The sequence below is a fragment of the Dreissena polymorpha genome, chromosome 3 (genome assembly GCF_020536995.1).
Source record: "Dreissena polymorpha isolate Duluth1 chromosome 3, UMN_Dpol_1.0, whole genome shotgun sequence".
NCBI classification, from domain to species: Eukaryota; Metazoa; Mollusca; class Bivalvia; order Myida; family Dreissenidae; genus Dreissena; species Dreissena polymorpha.
The window spans coordinates 113,970,833-113,994,679 of record NC_068357.1 but is presented as its reverse complement, the minus strand read 5'-3'; the positions used below and the strand labels follow the sequence as shown (position 1 = coordinate 113,994,679).

The window sequence follows — 23,847 nt, the reverse complement described above, 5'->3', positions numbered from 1 at the left end:
TTATCCAGCGAATAAATTTTGGTTATCTTATAAAAAAATTGAACATAACCAAAAGTTATCCGCTGGATAATTATAAGTTATCAAGATTTATACAATTGGCTGCAGAGGTTTTTTATGCAACACTTTAAGATATTGAACTGATTTTGGTATGGGAGTTCACCTTCATGACCTACCAATGAAGTGAAAAATTCATTCTGATCCATTGATTGTTGATAAAGATACGGGCCGTTTATTGATCTAAGGGTAGTAATAAGCTTTAAAGGGAGATAATTTTTACAATCATTTGGCAGGAACAGGTCATTTTGACAAGGGAAGTAATATTTTTTAAGGGATATAATCAGTTGCTAGTTTTTAGTTTTGAGGAAAAGCTTTCAGATATTTAGCTGATTTTTGGTGTTTGAGGATACCAACATGACTTACAGATGAAGTGTGAGTTGTGGGCCTTGTTTTCTTCAAAATAGCTGCCCTGGGACTTCAAAACGCAATAGGGTATTTTGTTTACAAACACAGCTCTTGTTTAGTTATATGTTTTGAATTAACTTTTATAGTTGAACTTATATCTTTGAATTTTGATTGCACGATGTGTTACTGCAAATAAGCATTGTCACAAATATGGAGCAATCGACTTATCCTGGATGGTTTAATGAGAAAACCCCAATTATCCCTCTGTTAAAAAAATACTTGCCAATTCTTACCAAACAATTTCAAATAAAATAAGTTAAAATGGCATGAGAATTTAGAGTGATTATAAATGATTGAGCTTTTTCCATAAGCTGTTTTATTTCAGGATGTGACAAGTGAATATAATCATTGTCAACTATTGTGACTTTAAGTACTGACATTTGCATTGTTTAGCTGTGTTTAATCAATCCTCTATGAATTGGAAAGGTTAAAAATTATGGCACTTTTTTCATAAAAGGGGACATAGATAGCTCTGTCCTTAAAAAAACACAATTATTGAACAAACCTTGCTTTTTACCCATCTAAATTTTGAAGCAAGCTATGCCCTTGTCAAGTAAACATTTACTGGAGTTTTCAGTGTCTGGATAGTGTCTGGCACAGAACATTTTGAAGATTTCTGGAAGAATCTGTATGTGTAATCATTAGACAATCAGAAATTTAATCTGATAAAAGATGATAAATGTGAGATGTTCAAACTGAGTTGAGGAAACAGTTTGTTGTTTGACTGGTTATCATGCTCTGTCTGAAAAAAGAGAAGTACATTTCACTGCATTAGGTCATAAGGTTGGTCCATGGTAAGTCCATATGTAGACCTTCAAGTTTCATTACATATCTAGAGAAGCTTGACCTTAATCTTGGGAGTGATTTTGATAAGGAACAGGAGCGGCCTATCAACATCTGGATTTGGGTCTGTAGGGTCACCATCGCGGCCTATCAACATCTGGATTTGGGTCTGTAGGGTCACCATCGCGGTGTTACTCAAAATTAAAGGAAAGTTTCACCTTAATAGCTTAACCCATTTATGCCTAGCGTCTTGAAAAAAGGCCTTGGCAAACAGCGTAGACATCATGCAGCGTCTCATCAGGGTCTGCGCTGTTTGCTTAAAGGAATTTCTATAAGAAATATTCTAAATATAGAAATCAATATACTAGACATCCCTAATTTTGGAAATAAATTGATCCAATTTAGAAGGATGGGAGAGTCCACTAGGCATAAATGGGTAAATCTTGGAAGTGATTTTGATACTTACCAGGAACAGGAGAGACCTATCAACATCTGGATTTGGGTCTGTAGGGTCACCATTGCTGTGTTACTAAAAATTGAAGGAAATATTCACCATAGTAGCTTAAGTTGGGACAGCTCTTGTTTGTTCCAGAATCCTAAACTTTTGTGACGAGTTTTTCCAAAAAAGGGCCTGTCTTTGCCCAATCCATAGCCTTGGAGGGAAAAAAAAGCCTATTTAAAAATGTTAACCCTTTGCATGCTGGGAAATTTGTTGTCTGCTAAAATGTCGTCTGCTGAATTTCTAAAATGAGCATTTTCTTTGATTTTTTTTCAAATAATACTTTCAGAATAGCAAACAGTTTGGATCCTGATGAAACGCAACATTCTGTGACGTCTCATCTTGATCCAAACTGTTTGCAAAGGCCTTCAAAATTCGGTTCCAGCACTGGAAGAGTTTATGCAGTACATGAAAATCTCACATGATCCTTGTGCACAGCATACCTTATTTATATTTAATAAACCACACAAATGTGTACATTTTTTGCCTTAAATAGTTATGAAAAATTGATGCAAATATCTAGCTACTTTTATAGCATTTTGCAAAATTAAAAACCAAAATATCATGCGATTTAATTGACTTATGTATATTGTATAAAGTGTTCAGATTTGAAGATTGACGCCAAGAGTTTCACTTCCTTGTATGCATAACGCGCAGACTTAATGTAAATTGTCACACATCATGTCAACATAACCTTGTAAAAACATCGCTAGGTTTAATGCTTTTGAAGTTTAATCATCAATCAACACTGCCCCTTTTTGCCTTTAGAAGTTAAGGTGTATTGAATATTTTGACTATGCAATACAATTTTGTCGGTAATGTTTTTTTATTTACATGTTTTTTTGACAGATTAATTAGAATTTAAACATGCCATTGAATCTGATGTGGATTTATGATTTTTTTTTCCAGAAGTTATATAAATTTGTGGTTGATGCAAAAATATACTATAAATCAGTGCATTTGAACCAAGTCCTCAATCATGAGCTTTTGTGGTTATGCTTGTCCATCATTATTGTAAACAAGAGATATCTTTTAAAAAGATATATGGTGTTGATTGTGGACAGTGTTGAGGAACGATCAAAAGTTATATCTATTAGATCAAATAGCGAATACCTAAATCACCTGACCTCATTTTGACCATGAACTTTACCTCATTATTAGCGCGGCTGTTTTCGGAGAAAACCCGAAGTATTTTCATAGCCAGCTTGTCAAGTCGTTCGCCGTCCGTGTCGTGCTAAAACTTTAACATTTTGTCAAGGTTTTGAACATTGAATATAAAATCAAAGTGTTTCCTCCTACAACTTTGAAATTTCATATGTAGCTGCACCTTGATGAGTTCTACACGCCTCACCCATATTTGGGTCACTAGGTCAAAGGTCAAGGTCTCTGTGACCTCTAAAAAAAAGTTTAAAAAAAATTCTGACAAGCTTTCATTTATTAAAAAATGCAGCCGAGCGTTGGCACCCGTTATGCGGTGCTCTTGTTTTATTAAGACTTTTTCAGCCGTTTTTAGCTCGAGCTATTGTCATAGCCAGCTTGTCGTCCGCCGTCTGTCGTCCGCTGTCCGCCGTAGGCGTCGTGCTAAAACCTTAACATTGGCCATACCTTTTTAAATATTGAAGATAGCAACTTGATATTTGGCATGCATGTGTATCTCATGGAGCTGCACATTTTGAGTGGTAAAATTTCAAGGTGAACATCATCCTTCAAGGTCTAGGGTCGAAAAAACAAAGTCAAGGGAAGTAATAATCTTTAAATGGAAATAGTTATCTAACCTGCCCACCTATATATTTTTGTTAAATAAAGCGGCGCATTAGGCGGCATTGTGTTTATGACAAACACATTGTGGTAAAAGGTCAACGTCAAGGTCATCCTTCAAGGTCTACGGTAAAAAATACACATTTAAGGGAAGTAATAAGCTTTAAAGGGAGACAATTATTCAATATTAAACATAGCCACATTATATATTTGGCATGCATGTGTATCTCATGGAGCTGCACATTTTGAGTGGTAAATCTACAGTCAGGTAGTGGCTTTTAATTATTTGCTACTAAAAATAGAGATTTGTTAGAGACAATTATTTTCAAGGGAAGTAATTTATATAATAATTAATCTCATATTATATATTTCCTTACCAAGAATTGAAGTTCTTTTCACAGTTACTGTACATATTTATTATTTTGATTATTTATAACTCAAATGATTGATTTGTCAAAGTTGTTTTTAAATGATATAATTATCATTTCTTTCATGTACATAGTTGTTATTAGTATTGTCATTACATACCTGTGGACTTATGTCCATAGATACATGATGAACTCTGGCTATGATCCTTTTGATAAACCACAGGCCTTCAAGGTGCCTGTACCACGTGACTTTCGGCTATGTGTGGGCCAATCGGATGTCAACAAACCATCGCTTCAGGTACCTTTCTGATAATTTCTTCATTTTTTCAAAACCATTTTCAAAAAAACAAATTGCATTTTTAAGCACACACTCCGAATCAGAAGTATTTGTGCAAACATACAATGTATGTAGCTTTTCTATGAAGAATTACAATGCCCGCCCTATTTTTTAAACCTTCGACTATTATAATGAACGTTTTTGTTGATTGAATAAAAATTATACCACACATAGCATTTCAATTCGTGTCTTTTCAAACGCGCGTTTGCACTTTTTGGAAAAAATACTAAATTAATTTTGCGCAAACTTAACACAGTTGTGTATTTTGACAATGACCGGGCTCTCGTCTTTGTTTTTTTGAAAATGGTTTTGAATTAATGAAGAAATTATCAAAAATGTTACCTGAAGCGATGGTTTGTTGACATTCGATTGTCCCACACATAGCCGAAAAAGTCACGGGGTACAGGCACCTTGGGCCTTGGTTGTCAGTGATGTCTGACTTGGTCATTTTTGACTGTCTACAGACCCCCCACCCCCCCCCCCCCCCCCCTCGGTTGGATTGGACATAATCCAAGGGAAGTAATAAGCTTAAAAAGGAGATGATTTCTATACCTGCCAAATGATAAATAGAAATTTTATTTCAAAGTGGCGCAGTAGGGGGCATTGTGTTTCTGACAAACACATCTCTTGTTGAGTCACTAGGTCAAAGGTCAAGGTCACTGTGACCTCTAAAAAAAAAAAAAAATTCTGACAAGCTTTCGCAGCGGAGCGTGGCACCTGTTATGCGGTGCTCTTGTGGGTATATGTATCTATGAGTACTCTAAACACACAGGCACATCACATTACCTTATTTTGACCTTGACATTGACCTACTTTTGGACTAATTAAGAATACTAAAATTATTTGTTAAATAAAAATGACATGTTTGCTTTATCTTCAATATTGCATGCTATAAAGCTTTGATACTTGAATTTATGTTATCTATCAATACTATGAAACACCCCCACAGCACCCATACCTGATTTTTACCTTGGCCTTGACCTTCTTTCAATAAGCGAGCGGGGTGACAGCAATTTAATTATGCATAATGACGCACTTCCGCTTTAGAAAATGGCGAGTGATTTACCTTGTCAATATCTATACATACATAGTCGAATTATCTTTTTTTAAGAAGACGTTTTGTCGGAAGATTTTTATTAATTTAGTATGTGTATGCACTATAATAAACAATGGGTAACTAAAAAATAAATAAATTTGAAAAAAAAACAACATTGTCATTGACATCGAGCGCTTATGGTATCCCTTCTAAACGTGAATTTTTACCTTTTCCTATGAGCATCTGGTTAATAAGGATTCCACTAATAATCTTTGGGAATTTCCTCAGATTTCTTTATAAGTAATGTATACTTCTTGTTAAGCCAACAGTAAAGGATCCCATTTGCCGGGTATCAGAAATCAAGATTCTGCATTTTATGATTAATGAATACTTCTTGGTAAGCCAAGAGTAAAGGATCCCATTTGCGAGGGTATCAGAAATCAAAATTCTGCATTTTATGATTTTCCTTCTCAAAGTGTTTTTTATAGGCAATAAATTCTCATGCTCTGGAAACATTTATGTCATAATTTTACCAGTAACCATGTTATAGTGGGAATAAGTCTGCAATGCTTTTCATGGCTTTGCCAAAATGTTTAATGACCGAATGCTGTGCATTCTCAATAAATGGTTCCATTTGGTGTCTGTGAAAAGATGGCATATCTTAATGGAGCAGAAAATTGTTAATTCAAATCATGTTGCTTTTTATGGCCACAAATCCATTTTGTACCATATTTTTTCTCCTTATGTGTTATATTTTTGCTCCCTGACACTGGGTAGCCTATAGTCTCGGCTTTATAATCTGCCTGAATTATTATGTTGAGAGAAGATAGAGTGGGTCTGAAATGAATTTGACCGATAATGATTTCTTTCCAGGGATTTACCTGCTATTTAAAAAAGGCCGTAAAATGAACCATATCCTAAAGCAAATGGACCCGATCCCAAACCGAAATTAAAAAAAAAATCCCAAAAAGTAATAAAGATATATTTTTAGCTCACCGGATTGCTCAGGTGAGCTTTTGTGACCGGTCTTTCTCCGTCGTATGTCTGTCCGTCCGTCCGTTAACATTTGCTCGTAAACACTCTAGAGGCCACATTTCTTGTCCCATCTTCATGAAACTTGGTTAGAAGCTTTGTCCCAATGAAATCTCGGCCAAATTAGAAACTGGGTTGTGCTGGGTCAAAAACTAGGTCACTAGGTAAAAAAAAAGAAAAACCTTGTAAACACTGTAGAAGTCACATTTCATGCCGAATCTTCATGTAACTTTGTCAAAATGTTTGTCTTAATTATATCTTTGTTGAGTTCAAAAGTGGTTCCGATCCGTTGAAAAACATGGCCGCCCGTGGGCGGGCAGTTTTCCTTATTTGGCTATAGAAAAACCTTGTAAACACTCTAAAAGTCACAATTTTTTCCCAATCATCATGAAAGTTGGTCAAAACATCGGTTCAATTGATGTCTTGGACGAGTTCGAAAATGGTCGAGATCCGTGAAAAAACATGGCTGCCAGTGGGCGGGGCATTTTTCTCTATATGTATATAGTGGCAGTTTTCCCTATTTGGCTAAAGAGAAACCTTGTAAACACTCTAGAAGTCACAATTTTTGCCCAATCATCATGAAAAATGGTCAAAACATTGGTTTTATTGATATCTCGGACGAGTTTGAAAATGGTCGGGATCGGTGAAAAAACATGGCCGCCAGTGGGCGGGGCATTTTTCTCTATATGTATATAGTGAAAACATGTGAACAGTGTAGAAGTCACATTTTTGGCCCAATTTTCATGAAATTTGCTCAGAACATTTGTTTCCTTGATATGAGAGTTGAGTTAAAAAATGGTTCCTGTCAGTTGAATAACATGGCTGCTGGGAGGGGGGCAGTTCTCTCATTATGTCCCCGCCCCCCCCTTTCGAAGAGGAGGGGGTATATTGTTTTGCTCATGTCGGTTCGTCTGTCCCACCAGATGGTTTCCGGATGATAACTCAAGAGCGCTTATGTCAAGGATCATGAAACTTCATAGGCACATTGATCCTGACTCATAGATGACCCCTATTGATTTTCAGGTCACAAGGTCAAAGGTCAAGGTCACGATGACCCGAAATAGTAAAATGGTTTCCGGATGATAACTCAAGAACACTTATGCCTAGGATCATGAAACTTCATAGGTACATTGATCATGACTCACAGATGATCCCTTTTGATTTTCAGGTCACTAGGTCAAAGGTCAAGGTCACGGTGACCCAAAGAAGTAAAATGCTTCCCGGATGATAACTCAAGAAGGCTTATGCCTAGGATCATGAAACTTCATAGATACATTGATCATGACTCGCAGATAACCCCTATTGATTTCCAGGTCACTAGGTCAAAGGTCAAGGTCACGATGACCCAAAATAGTAAAATGGTTTCCGGATGATAACTCAAGAACGCTTAGGCCTAGGATCATGAAACTTCATAGGTACATTGATCGTAACTCGTTGATGACCCCTATTGATTTTCAGGTCACTAGGTCAAAGGTCAAGGTCACGACCCAAAATAGTAAAATGGTTTCCGGATGATAACTGAAGAACGCTTATGCCTAGGATCATGAAACTTCATAGGTAGATTGATCATGACTCGTAGATGACCCCTATTGATTTTCAGGTCACTAGGTCAAAGGTCAAGGTCACGGTGACCCGAAATCGTAAAATGGTTTCCAGATGATAACTCAAGAACGCTTATGCCTAGGATCATGAAACTTCATTGGTACACTGATCATGACTCAAAGACGACCCCTATTGATTTTCAGGTCACTAGGTCAAAGGTCAAGGTCATGGTGACCTGAAATAGTAAAATGGTTTCTGGATGATAACTCAAGAACGCTTATGTCTAGGATCATGCAACTTCATAGGTACAATGATCATGACTCGCAGATGACCCCTATTGATTTTCAGGTCACTAGGTCAAAGGTCAAGGCCTAGGCGACCTGAAATAGTAAAATGGTTTCTGGATGATAACTCAAGAACGCTTATGCCTAGGTTCATGGAACTTCATGGGTATATTGATCATGACTCGCAGATGACCCCTTCTGATTATCAGGTCACTAGGTCAAAGGTCAAGGTCACAGTGACAAAAAACGCATTCACACAATGGCTGTCAAGGTCACGGTGACTCAACTTAGAAAAATGGTTTCTGGATGATAACTCAAGAATGCTTAGGCCTAGGATCATGAAACCTCAAAGGTACATGACTCGCAGATGAAATAAGGATGAAACTTGACAAGGATGTTTGTCTGGACAATATCTAGGTAAAGTTTGAAATTTGGTAAAGATTGAATGAACCGACTCCTCTCAGGTAAGCAAACTAGGGCGATCTTGGCCCTCTTGTTTTTTAGAAAGTAATGTCTCAATTTTATTTCATAAACATCTAAGAAGTATTATAACTATAATTTATACTATTTTGTTCTCCTAATTTAAATTATTATGAAAAGTTATATTCTAGGTTGGCGCTAATACAAAAAACGTAGTAGCCAAATCTAGGGGGGTCCTGGGAAAGTTTTTGGATCCTACATTGTCTGTGGTGCGTTTTGGGGCTATTTCCTGAGCAAAATTAAGACTATTTTAGTCTGAAATTAGCCGTTTTTTGCTTGCAAACTTTTCTTTGCGGGTGAGCCACTTGCTGACATTTTGCAGCCGATTTTTTTTGTTTACATAGACACCAGTGGCGTAGTGATGATAATACATACATTGACACCGTTAAACAGTTTTCGGTACATGTGGTATTTAGGTTTGAAACCATTAAAACAGCCTGCCCGTCTCGGTAGTAATTATACGACATTTTATAAAATCCAAACATTACTTTTTTTTCATTTTTTTTTATTTTGAAGAAATGTGTGAGAAATTATTTAGTCAGCATGAGACTGTCATTGCATGTCAAAAACCATGAGACTCACGACGAAACCGTGAGACCTGACAGGTAGACGTTTCAGATTCTGCACTATTTTATACGTCCTCCGATCGCAAACCTAACATTCGGTCATTTCCCGAGTTTACATTATTTTGTCCGCTTTCTTTTCTAAAGAATTGTGTTCATTTCTGTTGCTTTGACTTTTCATTTTTGCTTGCATCATCCATTTTTCCCGGAATCTGCAACTCACTGTCTAAATCGGTCTTTCAAGTCGCTGTAAAGGGAAGTTACTCTTATCTACTTTTTAAGCCAATCAAAATCGTTGTTTCTTGGGAAATTAATTTATAGTGGCTATGTCAATGCAATAACTCCGCCCATCTGATTAAATGACAATTCCGTACTGGTTGATTCGATAACGTTGAATGGTAACATCTATAGCATAGGTCATTACACGGCACGCTTCAGTGATTCAGTTATCACGTAAATCGCCAAGTAACCCAATTGTTCTAAAAGTCTGGTCGCAGTGTAAAGCGTGACCAATTAAGACATTAGCCCTGTGGATTATATACCTAGGCGGTCGTCATTATCCCTTGGGGCCTTTCCGGTAGGGGTGTTATCTGTGTAATCTTAGCGATGTTTCTGGCGATTTATACGAACACCGATTTATACGGCCTGAAAACAGGCATTTAGAGTGTGCATTTGTAAAGCATAGGGTCTATTTTTTTTGCAATCGCCAATTTCATGAAAATCTTATTTTTAATCGCCTGCTAGGAATTGTTATCGCCAATGGCGATATCGGCGATCGGTAACGCTAACGTAGATATTAAATAAGTTTTCCCAAATCAGTGGACTTTTAGCACGAATTGCATTTCTCCAAGAATGGCCTGAGTAAATGGCCTGATGTGTCGATATTTGTTGAAAAAAAAACCTCATTTGGTCAATTTTGTTGAGAATTTTTTTATATGAATTTGCCATTTTAGCGATTTAAAAAAAATACATTTTTTTGTATATTTGACCAGACTCCTTTATCCTTAAATGTCTCGGAAAACCCCTGCTTTTTTACTTGATTTGTCAGGTCTCTGCTGGCACACCTTTTTTTCTTCGAGAGATATAGGATACTTTTATTCAAATTTTGATTGAACTTGTTAATTGCAACATTTCTATAGGATGGAAATTTGCATCCTAGTAAACTTGTTTAGGTCCAATGATTTTCCTAGGAGAAATATCATTTGATTATTGCAGCGATTTTTTTGGCCATATTGGGAAAAGTATCAGTATGAGCCCAATTTTTAGAACAAAAAAGAATCTTCAATTTGTTGTGGCCTAATGATCTGAAAATTATGAATTTTGATATGCAGCATCCAAAAAGGGTGGACATGGGCCTCCTTGTCAGTTTATTCCAGTCCAATTATTTTCTAGGAGTTTTTGCGTTTTCGATTATTAAGATGTCATCTTTGTGTTCCTGCGCAAGATCTCAGTCACCTATGATCTGAAATTGATGAATCTTGATATGCAGTATCCCAACATAGGTGTATCAGGTGGATATGCATAGCCTTGATAGACAATGGATGAAGTTAGATGGGGAATACGTGGTACTCAATATTCTTTTACTTTAAAAAATCATTTCTGCGCAATTATTGATATTTGGATATATCTCACAGATATTTTTATTATGTCCCCCATCACTATAGTGGGGGACATATTGTTTTTGCCCTGTCTGTTGGTCTGTACGTTGGTCTGTTTGGTCAAACTTTAACATTTGCCATAACTTTTGCAATATTGAAGATAACAACTTCATATTTGGCATGCATGTGTATCTCATGGAGCTGCACATTTTGAGTGGTGGAAGGTCAAGGTCATCCTTCAAGGTCAAAGGTAAAAAAAAAAGTCAAAGCGGCGCAGAAGGGGACATTATGACAAACACATTTCTTGTTGTATTTTGTACTCTTGAGCATAAAATATATAATCATTTGATAGTAAATCACCATTATTTAGATTTAAAAGGATTAACTGATAACAAAAACTGAAGTTTCACATCTTAAACTGTTTCTCAAGATTTGAGTGATGATTAAATGGTGTTTGATGTATGATTCACAATATCCCGAGGCAGTATTTTCCTAGAAGTAATCTGGAGCCAACAGTCTTGACGGCATTAATTGGTTTGTATAAAGTACTCTAGATTTTGTAAAATGATTGTACAAGTTGTCTTTTTTGGGGGGATTACTAGTTGAGAGACCAAGGTTTGGTAACGTAAAGGACGGTAGGGTTAATAAGCATATTTTGTTGAATATGTCAAAATTTTCAATCAAAAACCTTGAAATGTTGCACTCCCTGGTTATGACTCTTCCCCTCCCCCCAATGTTCACTGAACAGAGCCGAACAGATAAATTAGAAGTCACATATTGAGACAATGACTTTTGTCACGTAACTAGAATAAACAAGTACATAATGAAGGAGATTTTGTCTGGAGTTAACTATCTGTAAGACTTCCAGTGCTGTGAACTCATTTATATAGGACAACTTGGAGAAGAAAGTGACAGCAGCAGCAACAACTTGACAAAATGTCACTTATTACGTAACCATTTATTAAGTTTAATGGTGTCTAGGAAAAAGTATCTACCTAATGCAGCCTGTTCTCCAGATCTTTCCTTGAACACCTATCACTGGACTGACAAAGTTCTGGACTGACCAAACACTGGACTGACCAAGTACTGGACTGACAAAACACTGGACTGTACACTGGACTGACCAAACACTGGACTTACCATACACTGGACTGACCAAGTACTGGGCAGACCAAACACTGGACTGACCAAACACTGGACTGACCAAGTACTGGACTTACCAAACACTGGTCTGACCTAACACTGGACTGACAAAGTACTGGACTTACCAAACACTGGTCTGACCTAACACTGGACTGACCAAGTACTGGACTTACCAAACACTGGTCTGACCTAACACTGGACTGACCAAGTACTGGACTTACCAAACACTGGTCTGACCTAACACTGGACTGATCAAGTACTGGACTTACCAAACACTGGTCTGACCTGACTGACCAAGTACTGGACTTACCAAACACTGGTCTGACCTAACACTGGACTGACCAAGTACTGGACTTACCTAACACTGGACTGAACAAGCACTGGACTAACTTAGCACTAGACTGACTTAGCACTGGACTTAAACACTGTAGTGCAAACAGGTAGCTTTGTGAGAGTAAGTAAAAATGATCCCCCATAAAAGGGAACCAGCGTGAAAATTCCCCCTGATGTGGGATGTGGGTAGCTTCCTCTTACGTACACAGGGTTGTCAATTTTCCAGGTTATTCAAGAAATCCGGATTTCAGCCGTCTGGAGTTGATTTTGACATCAATGTAAATCAGAGTTGATATTTTTTGCGGGAAGGGAAAATTTGTTTGAGTGCGCAATCAAATGAGAATGAAATTAATATATTTGTTAAAGCTTCATCGTCTTTCCAAAAATATGTGCTCGGTACTGATTTTGCTCCGGTATTTATTTATTTCTGATTAGGGAATGGCACGGACATGAACAGTAACTGACAAAACATGGTTGCTACTTTCCAAAAATCTTACAAGTCAATAAAACGTTGCACATGTCAGCCTTCATGAAATATTCCAGGGACCTATATATATGTTTGTATAGGTCCCTAAATATTCTACCTGATCGATTCGCAAAGTAAAGCAGTGCAATAGCATATTGTTATGCAATATATTAACCAAATTATATATTGATTACGTATTTGCTAGGTAACTTATTTTAATTTATAGCAATAAAACAATATACACATTTTATTTCATGTGCAAAACATGTACATGTTTTTGGATTGTCATTTTTGGATACAGCATTTTTATGAACATAGGTTCTGGGGGCATATTAAAATCGCACCATCCGTTAGTTAGTCCGTCCGTCTGTCTGTCTGATCGTCCATCCGGATTAGTTTCCGCTCAATAAGTCAAGCAATTTTCTCAGATCTTCACCAAACTTCATGAAAATGTGTAAGGCAATAACATCTAGGTCAAGGTCGATAATCGGCCGATTTGACCCAGACACTCCTGAGTTACGGCCCTTGAATCAACGGAAAATTGTTTTTTTTCTCTTTTCCGCTCAATAATTCGAGCAAATGTCATAGGATCTACGGCACACTTCATGAAAATGTGTAAAGCAATATCATCTAGATCGAGTTCGATAATCGGCCAAATTGACCCAGACACTCCTGAGTTACAACCCTTGAATTATCGAAAAATTGTGTTTTTTCTTGTTTCCGCTCAATAACTCCAGCAATTGTCATTGTATCTTCACAATATTTCATGAAAATGTGAAAGGCAATAACATCTAGGTCAAGTTTGATAATCAGCCAAATTTATCTAGACATTCTGAGTAACGGCCCTTGAATCATAAAAAAATTGCGTTTTTTCTTGTTTCTGCACAATCACTCGAGCATATGTCATAGGATCTTCGCCATCCTTCATGAAAATGGGTCATAACATCTAGGTCAAGTTCGATAATCAGCCAAATTGACCAAGACACTCCTGAGTTTCGGCCCTTGAATCAGCGAAAAATTGAGTTTTTTCTGGTTTCTGCTTAATAACTCAAGCAATTGTCATGGGATCTTCACCAAACTTCATACAAATGTGAAAGGCAATAAAATCTAGGTTAAGCTCAATAATCAGCCAAATTTACCAAGGCACTTCTGAGTTATGGCCCTCTATTCATCAAAAAATTGCATTTCCGCTCAATTACTCAAGTAATTGTCATCGGATCGTCACCAAACTTTATGATGTAACCTTCATATTTGATATGCATGTGTATATGGACAAGGCCTTTCCATACGCACACAAATCTTGACCCCTGTGGCCATGACCTTGAAGTAAGGGCCAGCATTTAGGTTTCGAAAATTTGTTCTGTTATTTCGCTGTTTTACAGAACATTCAAAGCGTTTTTCGGGGGCATATGTCATCTGATGAGACAGCTCTTGTTTGTCGATTTAATTTATGTTTGATGTCCTTTATAAACAAACATAGAATGACTAATACACATGTGGTGATACAGACAGTCTTGTTTATAGTATTTCGCATAGTATTTACCAGAAATAGCAACTAGAAAGACTATTTAATAGTACAATTAGTCAGACATGCCCCCCCCCCAGCCTAATTTTCTGGATTTTAAATTTGGGACAATTGACACCCATGTGTCCAGAGAGGGCCCTGCTGGACTGGACTGACCAAGTACTGGACTGACCAAATACTGGACTGACCAAGTACTGCATGAACTGAATAAGTACTGGACTGTCAAGTACTGGACTAAATAAGTACTGGACTGACCAAGTGCTGGACTGACCAAGTACTGGACTGAATCAGTACTGGACTGACAAAGTACCGGACTGACAAAGTACTGGACTGAGCACGTACTGGACTGACCAAGCACTGGGCTGACCATGTACAGGAGTGACCAAGCACTTGACTGAGCAAGTACTGGACTGACTAAGCAGTGGAATAACCAAGCACTGGACAGTGTTTTTTTTTTCTCACCATTTTTGAAATGGGGCTGGGTCCCTTCTGATTTGGAAAAATCACGGCTTTTTGACAAACATAAAGAAATGAGTCACATAAGTGGGTTTTGTTTGCTTACAAATGCTTCAAAGATGAGAATAAAAATGTATTAAGTATTATATTTAATAAAAAGGTGTAACTTGTAGAGCTGGGTGGAAGATTAACAAAATGTTGAAATCTAAAAAAAAATAAAAAAATTGAAACCTTACATTGGGAATTGTAAGTTCCCATTGGGAAAATTATTATTTTTTTCCATTGGGAATAGGGCCAGATACCGGCTCCCGTTTGGATAGAAAAAATGACTGCTGGACATACCAGACACTAGATTCCTCAAACATTTGCAGACTTAAAATATTGTCTTTACAAGCCTTTTTATGCCCCAGGTAGGGTGGCATATAGCAGTTGAACTGTCCGTCAGTGTGTCAGTCATTATGTCAGTCTGTCCGTCCGAAAACTTTAATGGCCATAACTTTTTCAATATTGAAGATAGCAACTTGATATTTGGCATGCATGTGCATCTCACTGAGCTGCACATTTTGAGTGGTGAAAGGTGAAGGTCTAGGTCATCCTTCAAGGTCAAATGTCTAATATATGGCGACTATCTGTCCGTCCAAAAACTTTAACATTGGCCATAACTTGTTCACTATTGAAGATAGCAACTTGATATTTGGCATGCATGTGTATCTCATGGAGCTGAACATTTTGAGTGGTGAAAGGTTAAGGTCAAGGTCATCCTTCAAGGTCAAATTTCTAAATATATGGCATCTGTCCGTTCGAAAACTTTAACATTCGCCATAACTTTTTCAATATTGAAGATAGCAACTTGATATTTGGCATGCATGCGTATCTCATGAAGCTGCAGATTTTGAGTGGTGGAAGTTCAAGATCAAGGTCATCCTTCAAGGTAATTTTTTTTATTTTTTTTTTCCAAAGCAGTGCAATAGGGGGCATCTCTCTATCCTCATATGGCCCGGGTCACGCCTCCTATTCCTATATATGGCCCGGGCCTCCTATCCTCATATGGCCCGGGTCGCACCTCCCATTCTTATATGGCCCGGGCCTTCTATCCTCATTTGGCCTGGGCCTCCTAGCCTCATATGGCCCGGGCCTACTATCTTCATATGGCCCGGGTCGCGCCTCCTATTCTTAAATGGTCTGGCCTCTTATCCTCATATGGCCTGGGCCTCCTATCCTCATATGACCTGGGCCTCCTATCCTCATATGGTCTTGGACTCCTATCCTCATATGGCCCGGGTCTACTTTCTTCATATGGCCCAGGTCGCGCCTCCTATTCTTATATGGCCCGGGCCTCCTATCCTCATATGGTCTTGGCCTCCTATCCTCATATGGCCCCGGTATACTATCTTCATATGGCCCGGGTCCCGCCTCCTATTCTTAAATGGCCCGGCCTCTTATCCTCATATGGCCCGGGCCTCTAATCCTCATGGCCTGGGCCTCCTATCCTCATATGGCCCGGGCCTACTATCCTCATATGGCCCGGGTCACGCCTCCTATTCTTATTTGGCCCGGGCCTCTTATCCTCATATGGCCCGGGTCACACGAGGCTTCTATCCTCATACAGTGCCCCAGACTTTCTATCCTCATATGGCCCCGGTTGTGCGAGCCTCCTATCTTCATATGGCTCTGGCCTCCTATCCTCATATGGCCTGGGCGTCCTATCCTCATATGGCCCGGGTCACACAAGGCTTCTATCCTCATACAGTGGCCCGGACTTTCTATCCTCATATGGCCAGGGTTTTGCTAGCCTCCTATCCTCATATGGCTCTGGCCTCCTATCCTCAAAAGCCCGGATCGAGCCTCCTTTCCTCATATGGCCCAGGTCGAGCCTCCTATCCTCATATGGCCCAGGTCGAGCCTCCTATCCTTATATGGCCCAGGTCGAGCTTCCTATCATATGACCCAGGTTGAGCCTCCTATCCTCATATGGCCCAGGTCGAGCCTCCTTATGATCCTAATATGGCCCAGGTCGAGCCTCCTATCCTCATATGGCCCAGGTCAAGCCTCCTATCCTCATATGACCCAGGTCGAGCCTCCTATCCTCATATGACCCAGGTAGAGCCTCCTATCCTCATATGACCCAGGTCGAGCCTCCTATCCTCATATGGCCCGGGTCGAGCCTCCTATCCTTATATGACCCGGGTCGAGCCTCCTATCCTCATATGACCCAGGTTGAGCCTCCTATCCTCATATGGCCCTGGTCGAGCCTCCTATCCTCATATGACCCAGGTCAAGCCTCCTATCCTCATATGATCCAGGTCGAGCCTCCTATCCTCATATGGCCCGGGTCAAGCCTCCTATCCTTATATGACCCGGGTCGAGCCTCCTATCCTCATATGACCCAGGTCGAGCCTCCTATCCTCATATGGCCCAGGTCGAGCCTCCTATCCTGATATGGCCCAGGTCGAGCCTCCTTCCCTCATATGGCCCGGGTCGAGCCTCCTATCCTTATATGACCCAGGTCGAGCCTCCTATCCTCATATGGCCCAGGTCGAGCCTCCTATCCTCATATGGCCCAGGTCGAGCCTCCTATCCTGATATGACCCAGGTCGAGCCTCCTATCCTAATATGGCCCAGGTCGAGCCTCCTGTCCTTATATGACCCAGGTCGAGCCTCCTATCCTCATATGACGCGGGTCAAGCCTCCTATCCTCATATGGCCCAGGTCGAGCCTCCTATCCTTATATGACCCGGGTTGAGCCTCCTATCCTCATATGACCCAGGTGGAGCCTCCTATCCTCATATGGCCCAGGTCGAGCCTCCTATCCTGATATGGCCCAGGTCGAGCCTCCTTCCCTCATATGGCCCGGGTCGAGCCTCCTATCCTTATATGACCCGTGTCGAGCCTCCTATCCTCATATGGCCCAGGTCGAGCCTCCTATCCTCATATGGCCCAGGTCGAGCCTCCTATCCTCATATGGCCCAGGTCGAGCCTCCTATCCTGATATGACCCAGGTAGAGCCTCCTATCCTCATATGGCCCGGGTCAAGCCTCCTATCCTCATATGGCCCAGGTCGAGCCTCCTTATGATCCTAATATGGCCCAGGTCGAGCCTCCTATCCTCATATGGCCCAGGTCAAGCCTCCTATCCTCATATGACCCAGGTCGAGCCTCCTATCCTCATATGACCCAGGTAGAGCCTCCTATCCTCATATGACCCAGGTCGAGCCTCCTATCCTCATATGGCCCGGGTCGAGCCTCCTATCCTTATATGACCCGGGTCGAGCCTCCTATCCTCATATGACCCAGGTTGAGCCTCCTATCCTCATATGGCCCTGGTCGAGCCTCCTATCCTCATATGACCCAGGTCAAGCCTCCTATCCTCATATGACCAGGTCGAGCCTCCTATCCTCATATGGCCCGGGTCAAGCCTCCTATCCTTATATGACCCGGGTCGAGCCTCCTATCCTCATATGACCCAGGTCGAGCCTCCTATCCTCATATGGCCCAGGTCGAGCCTCCTATCCTGATATGGCCCAGGTCGAGCCTCCTTCCCTCATATGGCCCGGGTCGAGCCTCCTATCCTTATATGACCCAGGTCGAGCCTCCTATCCTCATATGGCCCAGGTCGAGCCTCCTATCCTCATATGGCCCAGGTCGAGCCTCCTATCCTGATATGACCCAGGTCGAGCCTCCTATCCTAATATGGCCCAGGTCGAGCCTCCTGTCCTTATATGACCCAGGTCGAGCCTCCTATCCTCATATGACGCGGGTCGAGCCTCCTATCCTCATATGGCCCAGGTCGAGCCTCCTATCCTTATATGACCCGGGTTGAGCCTCCTATCCTCATATGACCCAGGTGGAGCCTCCTATCCTCATATGGCCCAGGTCGAGCCTCCTATCCTGATATGGCCCAGGTCGAGCCTCCTTCCCTCATATGGCCCGGGTCGAGCCTCCTATCCTTATATGACCCGTGTCGAGCCTCCTATCCTCATATGGCCCAGGTCGAGCCTCCTATCCTCATATGGCCCAGGTCGAGCCTCCTATCCTCATATGGCCCAGGTCGAGCCTCCTATCCTGATATGACCCAGGTAGAGCCTCCTATCCTCATATGGCCCGGGTCAAGCCTCCTATCCTCATATGACCCAGGTAGAGCCTCCTTATAATCCTCATATGGCCCAGGTTGAGCCTTCCATCCTCATTTGGCCCGGGACATGCGAAAATATTTCATGCTGTCAGATAATGAGAAATGGAAACCTAGAGTGACTTTATAGCGCACACAATAGCCTCTGAAGTTTTGAGGTACACTGCACATTGCACATTAAAACCTGTTTTTGCAAGTGGCGGCTCACGTTTTGATGAGCACTTTTATCAATGTGATCCTTATGAGGAATCAAGGCTGGGCAACCCAGATAACAGAAGATGTGTATTCTGTCAGCTGTTAAAATCCCAGGAATAAAAATAGGCCATTTAATGACAACTTTAACATTCTGTATGTTTATATGGGAAAGTGACCTTAATAGACAGATTTGATATGGAAAGTTTTAATTCCTCACTAGCCATAGAATTTTGAATTCATAAAAAATCACAAATATTACAATAACTTTGTGAGCTTTGTAAAATCAGAAATGAGCTGTGACACAAGGCACCCTACTGCTTTTTGAAGCCACACAGTAGCTATATCCCTATTGAAACCTTCATGATGAATTTGGTCCATTGATATTTGATAAAGTTACGGGCCTTAGACAGTATCTGAAAGTGTTTGGAAAAAAATCCAGAAATGTTATTTAAAAGAAAATCCTAATTCCAAGGCCCATAACTTTGCCAAAAATTGAAGGACTGGAACAAAACTCATACCTCATCTTTAACTGTACATGACTCACACACCAAAAATCATTTGAATATCTGAAAGCATTAGTAAAGATCCTCCAGAAAAATGATTATTATAGACAAAAGTCCAACGCCTATTCCTTTGTCAAAAATCATTCGACCTGTATTCAACTCACACTTAATCTGTAAGTCATGTATGTTTGGTCGCATACCAAAAATCAGCTTAATATCTGCAAGCGTTTTGTAAAAAATACTCTGGAAAACAGTTATAATACGCAAAATGTCTCAAGTCCAGGGCCATGAATTTAAGGACCAGAACAAAACTCCCACTTCCATAAGTCATGTAGGTAGACTCACATACCCAAAATCTGCTAAATATCTGAAAGAGTTTCGACCCCCCCCCCCCCCCCCCAACAGAAAACACTTTGTAGAGAAAATATTTAAGCCCAAGATCCATTGCTTCCCCAAAAATCATTGGACCAGAATGAAACTCACTCTTCATCTGTAAGTCATGTAGGTAACTTGACTCACACACCAAATATCAGGGCAATATTTGAAAGTGTTTATAAAAACAAGTCCGGAAAATGGAATGCTGAACGGGCAGACACACAGTTTTAAGATTTTAAGGCTCCTCTCCAATCCTAAGATATATGCAGTTTTTTTGCTGGTTGCATAATGATATTTTCACTTTGCTTCAGGACAGGAAAGGTGATAAAAGGCATGGGTTTGCTTAACCCTTTCCCACTTAAGAAGCTAAGTGAATGGCTTTGTGCAAACAACATAAAACCAGACTGTTCAGGTTTTATGCTGTTTGCTGCTCATCAGTAACTTACAAGGGTTGAAAATGAAGCTTTTAAAACTTATATTTAGTAAGAAAGGTATTTAATTAAAATTAACTTTCTAAGGGACTACAAATGCGTCAAAATAGTATCTAAGTGGTGAAGGGTTATTGGTATATGAATACAAGTCTGCCCTTGGTGTGTTTAAATTCTGTGGGGCAAAGGATTTTACAAAGAAGGTAACCCATATGGGCAACTCAGTTATCAGTGTGACATTTTTTTGCATCATTCTTTTGCAGTTTTAATCAAAGCCTTGTTTATCAGTTGTATGTAAACCTTGTTTAGTTTTGCCATTTGTATGTTAGTAGCCAATCAAAATATGTTTTGCTTATCAGTTGGTTTATCATGGCGAAAAGTATGTAATGATCCAGATATCAGATAGCAAATATAAATTACACAAATCAGATAAAATAAAGAATAAATCATTCAAACTATCCATACCTTTATTTTACTTATTGAAGAGTAAAAAGCTCATTCTAGCAAATGTGACTTGAAAAACAATACAACAAGAAACACAACAGTTATAACTCATAGAATATGCAGATGATTCAATTTTGGTAACAAAAGCTGCAGTTCTATTTAGTTTTTAGCTCACCTGATTGCTCAGGTGAGCTTTTGTGACCGGTCTTTGTTCGTCGTATGTCCGTCTGTCCATCAGTTAATATTTGCTCGTAAACACTCTAGAGGTCAGAAGCTTTGTCTCAATGAAATCTTGGCCGAGTTTGAAACTGGGTTGTGCCGGGTCAAAAACTAGGTCACTAGGTAAAAAAAAAGAAAAACCTTGTAAACACTGTAGAAGTCACATTTCGTGCCCAATCTTCATGTACCTTTGTCAAAATGTTTGTCTTAATGATATCTTGGTTTAGTTCAAAAGTGGTTCCGATCCGTTAAAAAACATGGCCGCCAATGGGCGGGGCAGTTTTCCTTATTTGGCTATAGTAAAACCTTGTAAACACTCTAGAAGTCACAATTTTTGCCCAATCATCATGAAAGTTGGTCAAAACATTGGTTCAATTGATGTCTGGGACGAGTACAAAAATGGTCGAGATCGGTGAAAAAACATGGCCGCCAGTGGGCGGGGCATTTTTCTATAAATGTATATAGTGGCAGTTTTCCCTATTTGGCTATAGAAAAACCTTGTAAACACTCTAGAAGGCACAATTTTCGCCCAATCATCATGAAAGTTGGTCAAAACATTGGTTTTATTGATATCTCGGACTAGTTTGAAAATGGTAGGGATCGGTGAAAAAACATGGCCACCAGTGGGAGGGGCATTTTTCACTATATGTATATAGTGAAAACATGTGAACACAGTAGAAGTCACATTTTTGGCCCAATTTTCATGAAACTTGCTCAGAACATTTGTTTCCTTGATAGGAGAGTTGTGTTCAAAAATGGTTCCGGTCAGTTGAATAACATGGCTGCTGGGAGGGGGGCAGTTTTCTCATTATGAAGAAGAAGAAGAGGGGGTATATTGTTTTGCTCATGTCGGTCCGTCCGTCCACCAGATGGTTTCCGGATGATAACTCAAGAGCGCTTATGCCAAGGATCATGAAACTTCATAGGCACATTGATCATGACTCGCAGATGACTCCTATCGATTTTCAGGTCACTAGGTTAAAGGTCAAGGTCTATATGACCCGAAATAGTAAAATGGTTTCGGGATGATAACTCAAGAACACTTATGCCGAGGATCATGAAACTTCATAGATACATTGATCATGACTTGCAGATGACCCCTATTGATTTTCAGGTCACTAGGTCAAAGGTCAAGGTCACGGTGACCCAAAGCAATAAAATGGTTTCTGGATGATAAATTAAGAACGCTTAGGCCTAGGATCATGAAACATCATAAATACATTGATCATGACTCGCAGATAAGCTCTATTGATTTTTAGGTCACTAGGTCAAAGGTCAAGGTCACAATGACCCGAAATAATAAAATGGTTTCCGGATGATAACTCAAGAACGCTTAGGCCTAGGATCATGAAACTTCATAGGTACATTGATCATAACTCGTAGATGACCCCTATTGATTTTCCGGTCACTAGGGCAAAGGTCATGGTAACGATGACCCTAAATAGTAAAATGGTTTCCAGATGATAACTCAAGAACGCTTAGGCCTAGGATCATGAAACTTCATAGGTACATTGATCATGACTTGTAGATGACCCCTATTGATTTTCAGATCACTAGGTCAAAGGTCAAGGTCACGGTGACCCGAAATAGTAAAATGGTTTCCAGATGATAACTCAAGAGCGCTTATGCCTAGGATCATGAAACTTCATAGGTACATTGATCATGACTCGCAGATGACCCCTATTGATTTTCAGGTCACTAGGTCAAAGGTCAAGGTCACAGTGACCTGAAATAGTAAAATGGTTTCTGGATGATAACTCAAAAACGCTTATGCCTAGGTTCATGAAACTTCATAGGTATATTGATCATGACTCGCAGATGACCCCTATTGATTATCAGGTCACTAGGTCAAAGGTCAAGGTCACAGTGCCAAAAAACGTATTCACACAATGGCTGTCAAGGTCACGGTGACTCAACTTAGAAAAATTGTTTCTGAATGATAACTCAAGAATACTTACACCTAGGATCATAAAACTTCATAGGTACATGACTCGCAGATGAAATAATGATGAAACTTGACCAGGATGTTTGTCTGGACAATATCTAGGTCAAGTTTGACATTTGGTATAGATTGAATGAACCGACTCCTCTCAGGTGAGCGAACTAGGGCCATCTTGGCCCTCTTGTTCAATTAGGTAATATTCAGAACTGATAATAAAAAAGAGGAACAGGTTTGAATAGTTCATTTAAATAAGCAAACTTGGAATAAAATATTGCGCAACTTTCTTCACTGGAGGAGCACTTAGTAAATGTGCATTAAAGTGATATTATGGGCATTTTTAACTGTTGAATTGAGCTGAAAAGAATTTACAAGTCAAAAGAGTTAGTTAAAATGTCTGGTAACTGACCAATTATCTGCATCTTATCTTGCTACCAGTTGTTTATAAAAATATATATTATATTCGATATTTTACACGACTCACCCAGTCCTATAAGCCGAAATGATCCGTAATACAAAAGTGTGTCTTTGTGTCGTATGAACGAATCTGCAATAAAACTAAATTTAGATTCACATTGTACATCGAATCATTTCTGTTGTGAGTTGTAGTATGCTTGATATTCAAATGCATTATTTTCTTTTTTTCGGGATATTGTTTTAGTATGTTGATGCTGCATTAACAAATATAAGTGTATATGAAGTGAAAACACCAAAAATAAACAACGGTTGCGATAGACACCTATAAACATAGCATATACTGTTAGATGCCCATTATATCACTTTATAAAGTGACTTGCCCTCTGGTCAAGTGGTTGGACATTCCTTAAGCTAACCCCTGAATGGTGTTAATTTGTCTGTCTCATTGTATTTAATTATCTTTTGTTTACAGTACTTGCATCATCATTAATTTTATTCTTAAAAAATAATGTTTTTTTTGTTGACCAACTTTGA

The 23,847-nt window shown here is 39.6% G+C and overlaps 1 protein-coding gene across 6 annotated transcripts in view; it reads left to right on the top strand.

Moving 5' to 3' along the window:
• The window catches only part of LOC127871092 (nuclear hormone receptor HR96-like), a 243,932-nt gene that overhangs the window by 33,105 nt on the left and 186,980 nt on the right, over window positions 1-23,847 (top strand). The window lies entirely within an intron of this gene.